Genomic DNA, 12,461 nt, shown 5'->3' on the forward strand with positions numbered 1-12,461 from the left:
AATCCAGATGAGAGCAGCATTTTCCACAGCTCAGGATCTGCAAAATGTGCAGGGAGAGCTTTCCTCCAGGCAATCCACATGGATGTGCTGAGACCTGCTGGCTGCACTTTAGATCTGCCCCAGAAACCGCTTCGCTTCAAACCGGCACAAACGCGACGACACCACACAGAGCCTACCAGGCTTCTCCTATTTTATATGGCACAATGAATTGTAGCTTTCCAGGATTAATTCCTATTGCTGCAACAACGTTGTCACCAGGGAAGGGGAAAATTAACGTGTTATTTATGCTGGAATTGCGTTGACTCGCAAGCGGTTCCTGGAAGGCTGAAAAACGGAATAATTTTGAATAAATTATTGATGATTTTTAAAAGCCTTGCTTATTGATTACAGGTTATACTCTTAGATTAAAAGAGTGCAGCTAAGTCCTGTCAGAGTCTTTCAAAGTCAGAGTTCATCAGAGCAAACAAGTGTTGTAACCAAGAGCAGCCGGAGAGGAGTAAAGTGCTAAAAAGTTGCTGCGTGGTTTTAAACCCTTCAGTTTATTATTAGTTTTTCTTTCTAAAAATTGCTCTAGAAGAAAATCAAATAAATTAAATGCTCTAGAAAATCAAATAAAATTAAATAAAATGAAGTGTAACTATATAAGGTGCAGCACGTCCTCGAAGACTGGACGTGGTGTTTGGTGCTCTGGTCTGGGTGACGAGGTGGTGATGGGCCAAAGCTTGGACTCGATGATCTTGGAGGTCTTTTCTGACCTTAAGGGTTCTGTGAGTCTGCTCCATAGTTCTCTTCAGTGCATCCATGACTGGATGAGTTGGGTGATACCTTGTTTGGTCATCCAAAGGAGCTGCTCCAGTTGTGAGATGCCTTAACACCACTTAGCTCTCATATTTTTCCCCAGCTGCTCCTCTAAAAATGCTCTGCAGCGTTATAAACAGAGTTGCAACATTACCACAGGCTGTTCCCAATTTACTCCTGGATAATTGAAGTATCCCATTACTGTGTTTAGTCTCTCATTGTGTGCTGTGGTCATGTGCATCTCGCCCCAGAGGTCTCCAGCAAATTCCTGTAATTACTTCTCCGCGTCTCTTGTTCATTCATTCCGACCGAAATTATCTCTGAACATTAGTTCCATTTGCTAAATCTCTCCTTGCTTTATTAACTTTAATCAAACTAATACATACAGCTAAATGAAAGGTGGGCCAGGATGCCCATACCTGGCTCAGCTCCCTTCCCGGGGGTAAACACCCTCTTGAAACAGTGACACGAGTTAATTTTGCAATTGTCAGAATAGAGAATTTGGCCTCTGCAATTTCAGTTATTGAACAGGTACCATTGATGCCATTTGAGAGCTTCATTGCTACTGCAAAATAGATCTGAAAAACATTCCATGTATAGTCACTTGAATTTCAAAGTGAGCTCCCCCTGCCATGAGATTGCATCTCCATTAATGTTTGCTTTTCATGGAGTTTAGAGTGGAGGAAAATTCACTTGGGCAAAGTGCACTCCCTACTCGTGGAGGGATGTGATTAAAGAACTGAAAGAGAAAGGGTTTGGCTTTCATTTGTATTTATTTTTAGAATTTGTGAGCTGCACGGATTCTATGGTATTGAGAAAACACAAAAGGCTGGTTGAATACTCTCTAACTCCCATCACTGCTGAGGAAAAAACTGCCAGAGAAAAAAAATCCGTGAGAAGTATGACAGCTTTAAAAATCCTCATTAAAATCAACCTAACTAGACCTCTAAAACCATTTGGACTTCAATTAGTCTGCTTTTCTGTGTCAAATACACATTAATGGCCCAATCCTGTTCCCATGGCAGTCAGGAGAAACAGTGCCCCTTGACTGAATGGCAGTGAGCAGCAGTTCAAGAGTCAAGCCAGAGATCTCTGAAGAACAGATAAAAGCTGAGCCTCAAGCTCGTGTTTTCAGAGTGTGTTCAAACTAAGATAGCTAGAAAAGTTGATTTTTTTCCTTTTACATAGCGATATGTAAAAGTGCTATATAGATAAATTTAGCGGGCATGTTGATGCTGTTCATTTTATAATTTATAATTGAATTATTACACAGAATGATATGGAGGAGAACGTCCTCCTTTGTGCCATCATAAGTAACATGAGCTTAGAAGTAGTTTGGTGTGTTTCTGTCAGCTATAAAAGCATTGCTAAAGCACACAGACTGTGAATGTATATGTTTGACTTTAGGATGTTTCCCAGTAATGAGCAAAAAAACCACTTAATTTATCACAGTAAACTGAATTTCTTCTGCTGTGTGTCAGACATTGCATTAATTACTTGACTGGGACAAACACAGTGAGTCATGTGGAAAAGAAAAGGTTGTCAGGGCCGTGATGACAAGCCTGGCATGACACAGTTACCAAACCTTCTGTGCCAACGAGAACCAGCAGAAAGGGCAGAATAGATCCTTAGTGTGTGATTTCTGCATCAGCTCTGCCCAGACAGCTGCTGGGCAGCTTTTGGGGGTCTGAGGCTGTCCTTAAAATGTGGATGGAGCCTTTTAATTGGAGACCAAAAATCATCCAACTCGTGCAACAGCACCTAAAAGTAGGAAATGTGAGGTTGGAAATGACTGAACTTGTCGTTCCTGTGGAGTGACCTCTTCCAACAGCAGAATATCCATCATTAGCCAGTTTTACAGGAGTATTATGGGCAACAGACCCAACTCAGAAAATTCCCTGACTTCTGGGATAACAGAAGGGGGTATTTATTGATATGTTTGGGAGTTATTACAGATTTTTGGCGCAGTTTAAGTGGAATTTTTAACCCTACAAACAAATGGGGCAAGAACCTGCCATGTAACAGCCCAGGGCAGGATCCCAGCTGGCACACTGGATTCTTGCTGCCTTCACAGGTGGGCTGCATGTGGAATCCAGCTTTTTAATGGCACACATCACTTCCTTCCCAGTGGATTCTGGCAACGTGGAGCTCAGGACCCCTCCCACTTAGCTCTCCACTCACTGTGGACTGGGAGTTCCTATAGGATTTGCCTTCCCTCCCCTCTTTCCTGGACAAGACATCTTTAGAAGAACTGGGAAGGAATCTGGGCTTGCCAGTTAAAAAGTAATAAGGAAAAGCAACAGGGGAAAAAAAAATAGCAAGATGAAAATAACAAAAATAAAATTTTGTCTGCAAACCTCCTGAGCCTTCAGCTGTTCTTTGGTTTTTTGTGGGTTTTTTTCCAGACACATCTATAATCCTCCCCCTGCCTCCCAAAAAGAGGTTTCCTAACCTGTAGAAGTTAGATAGCTGGCCTCTTTTGTCCTGAATTTATCTTTATAGGAGTCCCCTTGCAGGTTTCAAAATTAATAACAGCACAATCCTTGTACCTTACCCGAGTGAATATGATGTATTTTCGTGCTGTTCATCTTTAAATATCTGGACTGGTAGTTCCCACTCTCCCTCAAGAGAAGATTTAAATCTCTCAGTAACATAACTTGGGTACCAAGTTATCATTTTTAAGGCTTTGTTGTAAGACTTAGACCCTTGCTGGTCTAATTATATGCTAGGTAAAACCACAGAAGATGTGTATCTCTTACATTGCTTGCCTTGTAAAATCAGATATCTCAAATAACCCCATGGAAGCTGATAAACCAAAGGGAAAAAATAGCTCAGATAACACATATGAATAGGACAGACCTGTGAGTTTTGGAAAGGACTGGCAAATACTGAGCCTAAGGAACCAGTTTTAGATGTTTCTGAATTTATGCCCTTTAAATTAATAGATTCACACTTACTCTAAAGTTTGAATGGGTGGATCTTTCCTGAAGTTTCTTGGATGTGACAAAAGTATAAATCCCCTTAAATCTTTATTTCAGGCACTATATTATATAACATTTCTTATCTGATCCTTTCACTATCTTTAAGCCATCAAAGCGTAAGGCTGAAAATATCAAGATCTGCTAATTAGCATCTTAATGTGATTGATGTGTTATTTTGATTCCTTCAGTTTTACAGCATTTAATTTTAGACTGTGCACAGGTCTCTCATGTCAGGAGCTGTATCATTTATACAAAGAGCAAAGCCCCTTTTAGCAGCAATTTTTAGTAAAGGAAACTACTGTAACCTGGTAAAAACCATTGCAGGTGGCTGCAACTGGTTGTTTAAAACATTTTGTTCTCCAGATTATTTTAAAATGGGAAATCTTCCTGGATGTAGTAGCCAATGCCTTCACAGAAGACATGATTTATCTTCCTAAGAAATGGTATTTACAAGCAGAGTATAACTGCCATGACAAACAGCTAAAAAACCTTAAAATATCCAAAATATGAAGTGTTTCTAATGAAGAAAATTACAGAGGTAAACATAAATGTTTAACAAATACATATCTCTATTTTATATTAGTAAAGGGTGTGTGTTTTCATACATACAATGGTGGATTTGGCATGTTTTAAATCATGCAATTTTAGTATTTAGGGGATGGACAGAGCACACTTCAGCAGCAGGACAGAGGTGCTGGATTTTTGCCCAGGACAACAGGGGTGTTGTAAAGGTCTACTGAAAATATATGTTTGAACTGGAGTAATTTAGTGGGTGTCTTTGATGGGCTGGGCATGTGGAAAGAGGCTTCAAACCTTGAAATCAAATCCATTCTGCCCAAGGACAGAGTTCAGGTGTCTCATCTGTGGGGCTTGGGCTGAAAAGTTTCCCTGGTATTGGCAATGTTAAGACATTATCTATTTTCAGGGTTGTGCTTGTCTCAGGATCAAAGGAAACAAAGTGATAAAACATGGATAAAGTTTTCTCTGGGGCCCAAACTTCTCAGAAATGTGGCTGAATGCTGCAGCAGGAGCAATTCTCACACCTGGAGTACAGAAATGTTGTGGAGAAGATTAAGCCAGGATGAGGAAGAAGGGACACTCCTTCCCAGCTCTGTGTGCCTGTTTGTCCTGAAAATCAAATCCACACGTCCCAGATGGGCAGCTCAGTGAATCCACAACTCCCTTGTGCTTCCCTTCACTCCTGGCATGGCTTAAAAATAAGACTAAAATTGAGATGTCTTGAGAAGCTGTGTGGAATAAATCAAAGCTGATGGAGCTGCTGTTATTTTACACTGCAGGGACACCTGGGAGAGGGGTCCAAAGGCCTGGGAGCCACCCAGGGTTATGAAAGACCTAGTTAGGACACGGCTGAAGCAAACTGTAAGACAGGCATTTGAATTACATGGGTATCGACTGGGTTCCCAAGAAAGGAAAGTCTCGGCGAGCACATTTTAATACCTCGCAAAAGCCTTGTATTCAGAGCATGAAGAGAGCAAGGTTTGAGTCATCCCAGCACAAAAACACCCCCCTGAAGCCCTGCAGTGCCATTTTCCCAGCAGACCCAACACGGCTAAAAAAACCCTCCGGTGCGTCAGCAAAGGCTCCAGGCCCTGTTGCCGTGCCTGGAATCCTGTTTTCCTCCTGAATCCCTCCCTAAACTCTTGAAATGCCATAAACTTCCCGTTGCCTGCCTGTCCTGGAGCCCGCTCTTACCTGCAGCCCACGACGAGCAGCTGGCACAGGCTGTGCCCAACAGATGGCTGGCACAGGGGCTTGCGTGCATCGGCTCATCCCTGGCACTGTCAGGGATAAAAAAGCTCCTCACAGTTGCTGGATGAAAAAAAAATCCCCGGGCTGGTTCACCTGAGCAGAGTTGTTATTTCTGTTATTTTCCAGGAGAGCAGATTCAAACTTGGTGGGTTTTCAAAGATCAGCTGAACCTGTGGAAAAAAAGGTCAAGAATTATCTGATGTTGTTGTTATCAGCATTAATGACAGTGATGCTGGTTGTTGTTTAACCACAGGGATTCCTCTGGCTCTTGCTTCAGTCAGCAGCTCAGAGAACTCAAGTCATGCTCAGGGGATTTTTTGTGGTGTATATTTTGTTAGGACAGAGAAGTTGTGGCTGCCCCATCCCTGGAATGTTCAAGGCCAGATTGGACTGGGCTTGGAGCAACCTAGGAGAGTGGAAGGTGTCCCTGCCCATGGCAAGGGGGTTGGAACAAGATGAACCTCAAAGTGCCTCAACCCAAACCATTCTGTGATGTCCATTAACACAGGGAGATCAATCTTTAATCATCCCAACTAATTATTAGGAGAAGCAAGAACCAGCAGTGAAATAGCAGACTTGGTTTCAGTAAATCCTATCTAATTCCTGCCTTGATAGGCTCTGGTTTTTGGATGTCACACTGTTTCAAAAAGCAACATTTAGTGTGTGTCGTCTGGGCATGTTTTGTACGTGCCCTAAATGATATAGGAAAGGGAAGAACCTGCAGGAAGGAGGTCCTGGAAGAGCAAACAAAACGTGAGGCTATTTGTTAAGCCTTAGAAAAATGAAAAGGGAGGGCAAAAAGTGGAATTTAACTGAGTTTGATCTGGTGCTCTGTGATATTCATGTTTGTTCAGTTCATGGCTGCTTGTGTACATCCTTCAGGATGGCTCAAAAAGATGGAATACCATGGGAATTGTGGATCCCTACTAGGGAAAGTAAGAAAAGGAGAGCTCAAACCAGTGTCAGTGCTGACTGCAAATTATTGCCCTAATAAAGGTTCAGGAGAAGTTAAAAAAATTGAGTTTAGCCACAGAATCACAGAATCATTAAGGCTGGAAAAGACTTCCAAGGCCATCAAGTCCAACCTTTGACCAAACCCCCCCATGGCCACCAAACCATATCATGAAGTGCCACGTCCACTTATTTTTTGAACCCTTCTGGGGATGGTGACCCCATCACTTCCCTGAGGGGCCTGTTCCAAAGCCTGCCCACTCCCAATTGGCACCCATGATGTGCTGTCCTTCAGCTGTGTGTGTGAAGCACAGAAAAAGCCTCACCTGACAGGCTGAAAGAGGAGTTTTCCAGATATTTCTCATTTACAGTGTGCACTTCATCAAATATTGTAAATTTAATGATTTTTCTTTTGCCTACTCAGGATATCTATCTGTTGATTCCTCCTCCCAGTGTCCCAAGCTTTGATAAATCCCCCATTGCTAACTGGAACTAGTCCCTTCACAAAGAAACCTTCCTTGCTTATGCACTCCTATTTTTCTCAATCTGCTGTTTCATCTTCAGCTAAAAATAGTGAGGAAAAAAAAAATTAGAGTTTTAGGGAGAAAATGTAAACCTCAGTTAATTTCCATATCTATTAGTGAAGAGTTTTTCCTTAAGGCATGGTCCACAAATATCTGTAAATCTCAAATTGCAGCTTAAAATAGATTTTGTAAGTAAAACTCTACAAATGAGCAATTAAAATGTGTTCCCCTCTTTAGGAATTTCTGTCTCTTTAAGTGAAAGATTTTTTAAAGCATAAGGCTCAACTCTGCACTTCCAAACAACCTAAAATAAAGGCAGGGAGGGGGTTAAATCCCCTTTTAACCTTCAAGAAGCATCTGATGAGCAGTAAAGTTGTCAAACTAAGCCCACGCTACCCATGGTGTAGACCTGGAGCAGGCACCTCATACTGAGACAGGTTTGGAAAATCCCTCAAAGCTGGGATTTTTAGGTTCTGCTTGAGTTATTCAGACTGCTGGAAGATGTTTTCCATCTATACCCTCTTGCCAGCTCTCATGGTGACCTTCATCACCGTCCCTGAGAGGCCACTTGCTCCCTGTGAGTTGATGTGTCTTTCCAAGGGACAAAGACAGGAGGGATGGGGCTTTCTCTGCTGAGGGATCCCTTGGGGCTTTAGCTTGTCACTGGCTCTGAACCACCCAGGGACAGTTGAGGACATTTAGGGACAGTGGTGCTGTGCCCTGGGGCTGCCTGGTTTGTATCTCACGTCTGGACCCTGCTGGGTGACCGTCCCCAGGGTCTGGCTGACACCAGACCAGCAGATCCAGTGCTGGGGGAGATCCAGTGCAGCAGCTTTTCCCTGTGTTTGGGGTATTTGTTCTGTTAGGATAATGATGCAAAACCTTGAGAATACAGGGAGCCCCCCATTACTCTTCAAAACCTTGAGGGAAAAACATGCTCAGCCAGGCCAGGCTGGTTTTCATCGAATCATAAAAGCAAAGAATATCCTGAGCTGGAAGGGACCCACGAGGATCACTGAAGTCCAGCTCCTGGACTTTTCTTTCTGGTGCAAAGTCCAGTGACAGGATGTGCAGGAATGGCTGGAGCTGTGCCAGGGCAGGCTCAGGTTGGATCTCAGGGAAAGGTTCTTCCCCCAGAGGGTGGTTGGCACTGACCAGGCTCCCCAGGGCAGTGGGCACAGCCCCAAGGCTGCCAGAGCTCCAGGGGGGTTTGGCTGATCCTCTGGGGCACAGGGTGGGACTCTTGGGGATGGGCCTGTGCAGGGCCAGGAGTTGGACTGGATGATCCTTGTGGGTCCCTCCCAGCTCAGCACATTCTGTGATTCTATAAACACAAATCACACCTTCGGAGCTTCTGCCACACGCCCAGGCTGTGCCAAAATTCTCAGCTGGGTGACGTGGCCAAGCAGGCTATGACCTGTGAAGTTGCAAAACCCAGAAATATCAGCTTCTTATAATGGGAACATATGAACTGGAAACCCTGACAAATGATAGAATATGTAATCCTCATATCTCTTTTTTTTCCCAGATGCGACACATCTCGAAACCACACGCGAGCAATTGAGTTAAAGAGGAATAATAAATGCAGCAATATAATTGGGGCACAAATAACTCCAAACCAGCAGAGCAGCACAAATGCACTGGCTAGAGGTCAGGGCAGCATCTGCTTTTGTGATCTTGCATATCTGGAGAGGCAGGTAGAGCAGTTTGTTCCCCTGGAGCCGTTGGAGCGCCCGGAACGCGCCATTCCAATAAACGGAGACCTTCTGCTTCAGCTTATGTTGCTTTCTTCCTGCTGCTGTTCTGGGATTTATCTGGAGTTCACAGGCTGGGGAAAGTGTCCACTAATCTTATGGCAGCACACTGAGAGTGTTTTCAGCAGAGCAGCTGGTGCAGGGGAAGCCGTTCCCAACCAGGCACAGGAGCCAGCGGGAGGATTTGGGGGGATTTTTCCCTGTGAACAGGTGAAAGCAAGAATTCTTTTCCACCTGAAAATTTGGGAGGGGAACAAATTTTGGCCTTGCTTCAAACAGGAATCAAACACAAACTCCAGTTTCCAGGCTCTTCATGGTACTGTTAGGAAAGGGATTTTGTGTGTGAGTCAAATTGCTGCGTCCTGGATAGCTGGGAAAAACCACATGCATGGAAAAAACCCCACATGGAATAAAAATATAAGGGAAAGGCACCAAACAGAGGAGGAAATATTTCCTCAGAAGCCACTGGGGAATGCAGGTTTAAATGAGTGTTTTGCTGTGTGTTAGTGTGTTTTATTGAAGATGTTCAGTTGGGTTTGTAGGTTGTATTTAAGTAAAACAGAAACAGTCTCCTGATCAGGCATCCAGTGCTGTGCTGCTGATCAATTCACCTAGAGAGTCTTTTCTTTGCTTCTAGGCAGTATCTGTCTATTCTTTTGTGTGTTTATGTCTAAACAGAAGGTTTTGGTCAAAGATGCAGTTTCCTGTAGCTGGTTGGTGCTTGCACAGCTCCTGGGGTGGGTGGTCCTTCCCCTGCCACTGCCCTGGGAGGGGATGCTGAGATAAAGCAGGAAGGAGTCAAGGAGTGAACCACGTGGGAGGACATTGATTCCCTCCAGTGAAGCAAAACAGGTGGCTTTGCCCCAAACCTGGATTCTCCTTGGAAGTGCAAAAGGGGGAGAAAGAATCTAATGGCAGTTTTCAGAATGGGACCTGCTGAGCTGCCCCTCGAGTGTTGCAGAACCACAGAAGCATTGGAATTATGGTTGGAAAAGACCTCTAAGATTGTTGGGTCCAACCATCAACGTGCCATGATCATGTTCACCACTAAACCACGTTCCCAAGTGCCACATCCACATCTTTTGAGCACTTCCAGGGATGGGGACTCCACCACTGCCTTGGGCAGCTGTGCCAGGGCCTGACTGCTTTTTATATGAAGAATTTTTCCTGAATATCCAATCTAAATCTTCCCTGGCTCCCCACCCCTGCCAGGGAGTTGCAGAGAGTGAGAAAGTCCCCCCTGAGCCTCCTTTTCTCCAGGCTGAGCCCCCCCAGCTCCTCCTGATGTTCCAGACCCTTCCCAGTTCCATCACCCTTCTCTGGTACTATTCCAAATTGTACCTCAGAAACACTTATATTGTTTAAACCATCACCATTATTCACCAACATGAACAAATTGAGAAGAAAAGCTCAAAATTTGGCCACAGAGACTGAAACCATCTGCAGGGAAGGCACATTCACCTGCAGGAACTTGGGAATCCCCTGAGAGACACAAAACCCCAAAGGACCAAATCCCACAGCCCAGGGCAGGTGTCAGGGGAATGGGCAGAGGGGGGGAAGTTTTTTCAGCAAAACAAATAAACTTCTGACTATAAATGTGAGGACAACATGTGCAGCCACCCAGGGCTCTGCCAACAACAGCAGAAATCAGAGGTGCTGAAATAATTCTCCCTTCTTGACCTCAGCTTCCCACAGCTCAGCATTCATTGAAGGCTGGTCTATATTTAGCTACAGAAAAATTAGACATAATGTAATTAACCCAGAATATTCTTTATTTTTTTCTATTGAAACTGGGAATAACAGCAGATTATGGTAAATAATTATTAACTACTTGCAGAATTTCCATAGACAAGACAATGCACTTTCATTTGATGGAAGATTTTGGAGCTGTGGAGGTAAATTACTTTTCCCGTGGTTTCAACATAATGGGCTGTGCAGAGAAAGGATTTTTGTGGGAATTTGAATGCTTCCAGATGTTTCACATATTTCTCTCATTGATTTAAACTTAATCTTCACATGATTGTGCATAGGGAGTTCGTGCAAGGTATGAATAAAAGGCAGGGATGTAAATGTAGCAAATGTAGAATTTTATACCGGTTTTAAATGCAAATGATGATTTGATTGATTATAGCCAGCCAGAAATGTTGCTAGTGTGAGATTTTGCGTTATTTCTCATATTGTGCCAAGAGAATTCAAATCTATAAAACTAATAAGCTGATTGGAATAGTGCCAGTTTCAATATGTGCACTCCAAGTTGAGTCTGAGGGTACTTGTTGCCCAATTTTAAGATCTGCCTTGATTCTAAGATCTACTAAATGATCATAAAGATATTTTTGAGGAAACAATCAAACATTTAATCCAAAAATTAGACACACAGAGGTTTCCTCAAAGCACAAATAAATGTGTTTGGTACGTGAGTATGACAATAGACAAATAACCTTCTATGACACAAAGTTTCTTTAGTCTGTGGATATTTGAGTTTAGAGGTGGAAGAAAGCAATTAATAGGATGATATTTCCTTTTTTTATTGCTAGAAATTCAAGCAATAAATCATAAGGCCAAAGCACAAAGCTTTGGAGGAAGGTTATTTACAGCAATAATACTTGCAGACTGGCTGAGTCCAGTCTGCAAGAACATGATGTAGGAATGTTTTTCAGACCAGGCAGCTGCAAATAAAAGTTTTTTGTTTTTTTTTGTTTTTTTAATATAATTACACCAAGGATATTCATACTTTGTGAGGTTGCTACTGGTTTTGTCGTGTATTTTATTGTAGACTCAAACATACCATGAAATATATATAATTTTCTTGCAATTTACCTGGATCAATGTAAAACATTTATTGTTTTGAGATCTCCTTGCTCGTGCACATGGGTGAGTAGCTCAGTACCAGAAAGCATTTAGTCCCAGGCTTAACTTCAAGCACACACTTAAATCCCATTGAAATCAGAGCTTTGCAGGTGAGATTAAAGCCAAGAGTACGTGCAGTGCTTTGCTGCAGAGAGCCTTGTGCTGGGGAAGGGGTTTAATGGTACAGAATCCCAGGATTTTTGAGGTTGGAAAAGCCCTCCCAGCCCATGGATCCCCCCTGTGCCCCATCCCCACCTTGTCCCCAGCCCAGAGCACTGAGTGCCACTGAGGCCTTCCTTGGGCACCTCCAGGGGTGGGCACTCCAAACCTCCCTGGGCAGCACCTGACCACCCTTTCCATGAAGAAATTCCTCCTGATGTCCAACCTGACCCTCCCTCTTGTCTTATCCCTTGTTCCCTGGGAGCAGAGACTAAACCCCACCCAGCTCCACCTTCCTGTAGTTGTAGAGAGGGAAGGTCCTCCCTGAAGTCTCTTAAATTACATATAACTCAAAGCAGACAAACAAACTTTAGGTTGGTGTTTGAAAGCTATTTTGTTAATCACACATTTCCCATCCACGTTAAATGGATTATCTGCAAAATACTCATAAAAATATATAGCAAGAAAAAACCCCATAGTTTTCAGTGACAATTGTTATCCAATCTCTTTTAATTTTACACAGTAACACAATCCTGAAATCCAAAGTTTCATTTAAAAAAAAAAATCAAAAGTAATGCCACTTTCTTAAACTGGTGATTTAGCAGCTGAAAGCAAGCACTGCAATGCCATTTGAAAGTTTATAATAAACTTTGCAAACGGTTAGAAACGAGATGTAA

At 43.1% G+C, this 12,461-nt stretch overlaps 1 long non-coding RNA gene across 1 annotated transcript in view; it reads right to left on the bottom strand.

The window, feature by feature from the left end:
- Positions 1 to 1,552: 1,552 nt before the first annotated feature.
- The window catches only part of LOC135420129 (uncharacterized), a 44,880-nt gene continuing 33,971 nt past the window's right edge, over positions 1,553 to 12,461 (bottom strand). Inside the window, exons 3-4 of the long non-coding RNA XR_010433373.1 lie at positions 5,493 to 5,719; positions 1,553 to 1,670 (exon numbers count right to left, since the gene is read on the bottom strand). This is a non-coding gene — a long non-coding RNA (uncharacterized LOC135420129). The remainder of the gene's footprint in view (positions 1,671 to 5,492; positions 5,720 to 12,461) is intronic.

The sequence above is a fragment of the Pseudopipra pipra genome, chromosome 11, assembly GCF_036250125.1.
Source record: "Pseudopipra pipra isolate bDixPip1 chromosome 11, bDixPip1.hap1, whole genome shotgun sequence".
NCBI classification, from domain to species: Eukaryota; Metazoa; Chordata; class Aves; order Passeriformes; family Pipridae; genus Pseudopipra; species Pseudopipra pipra.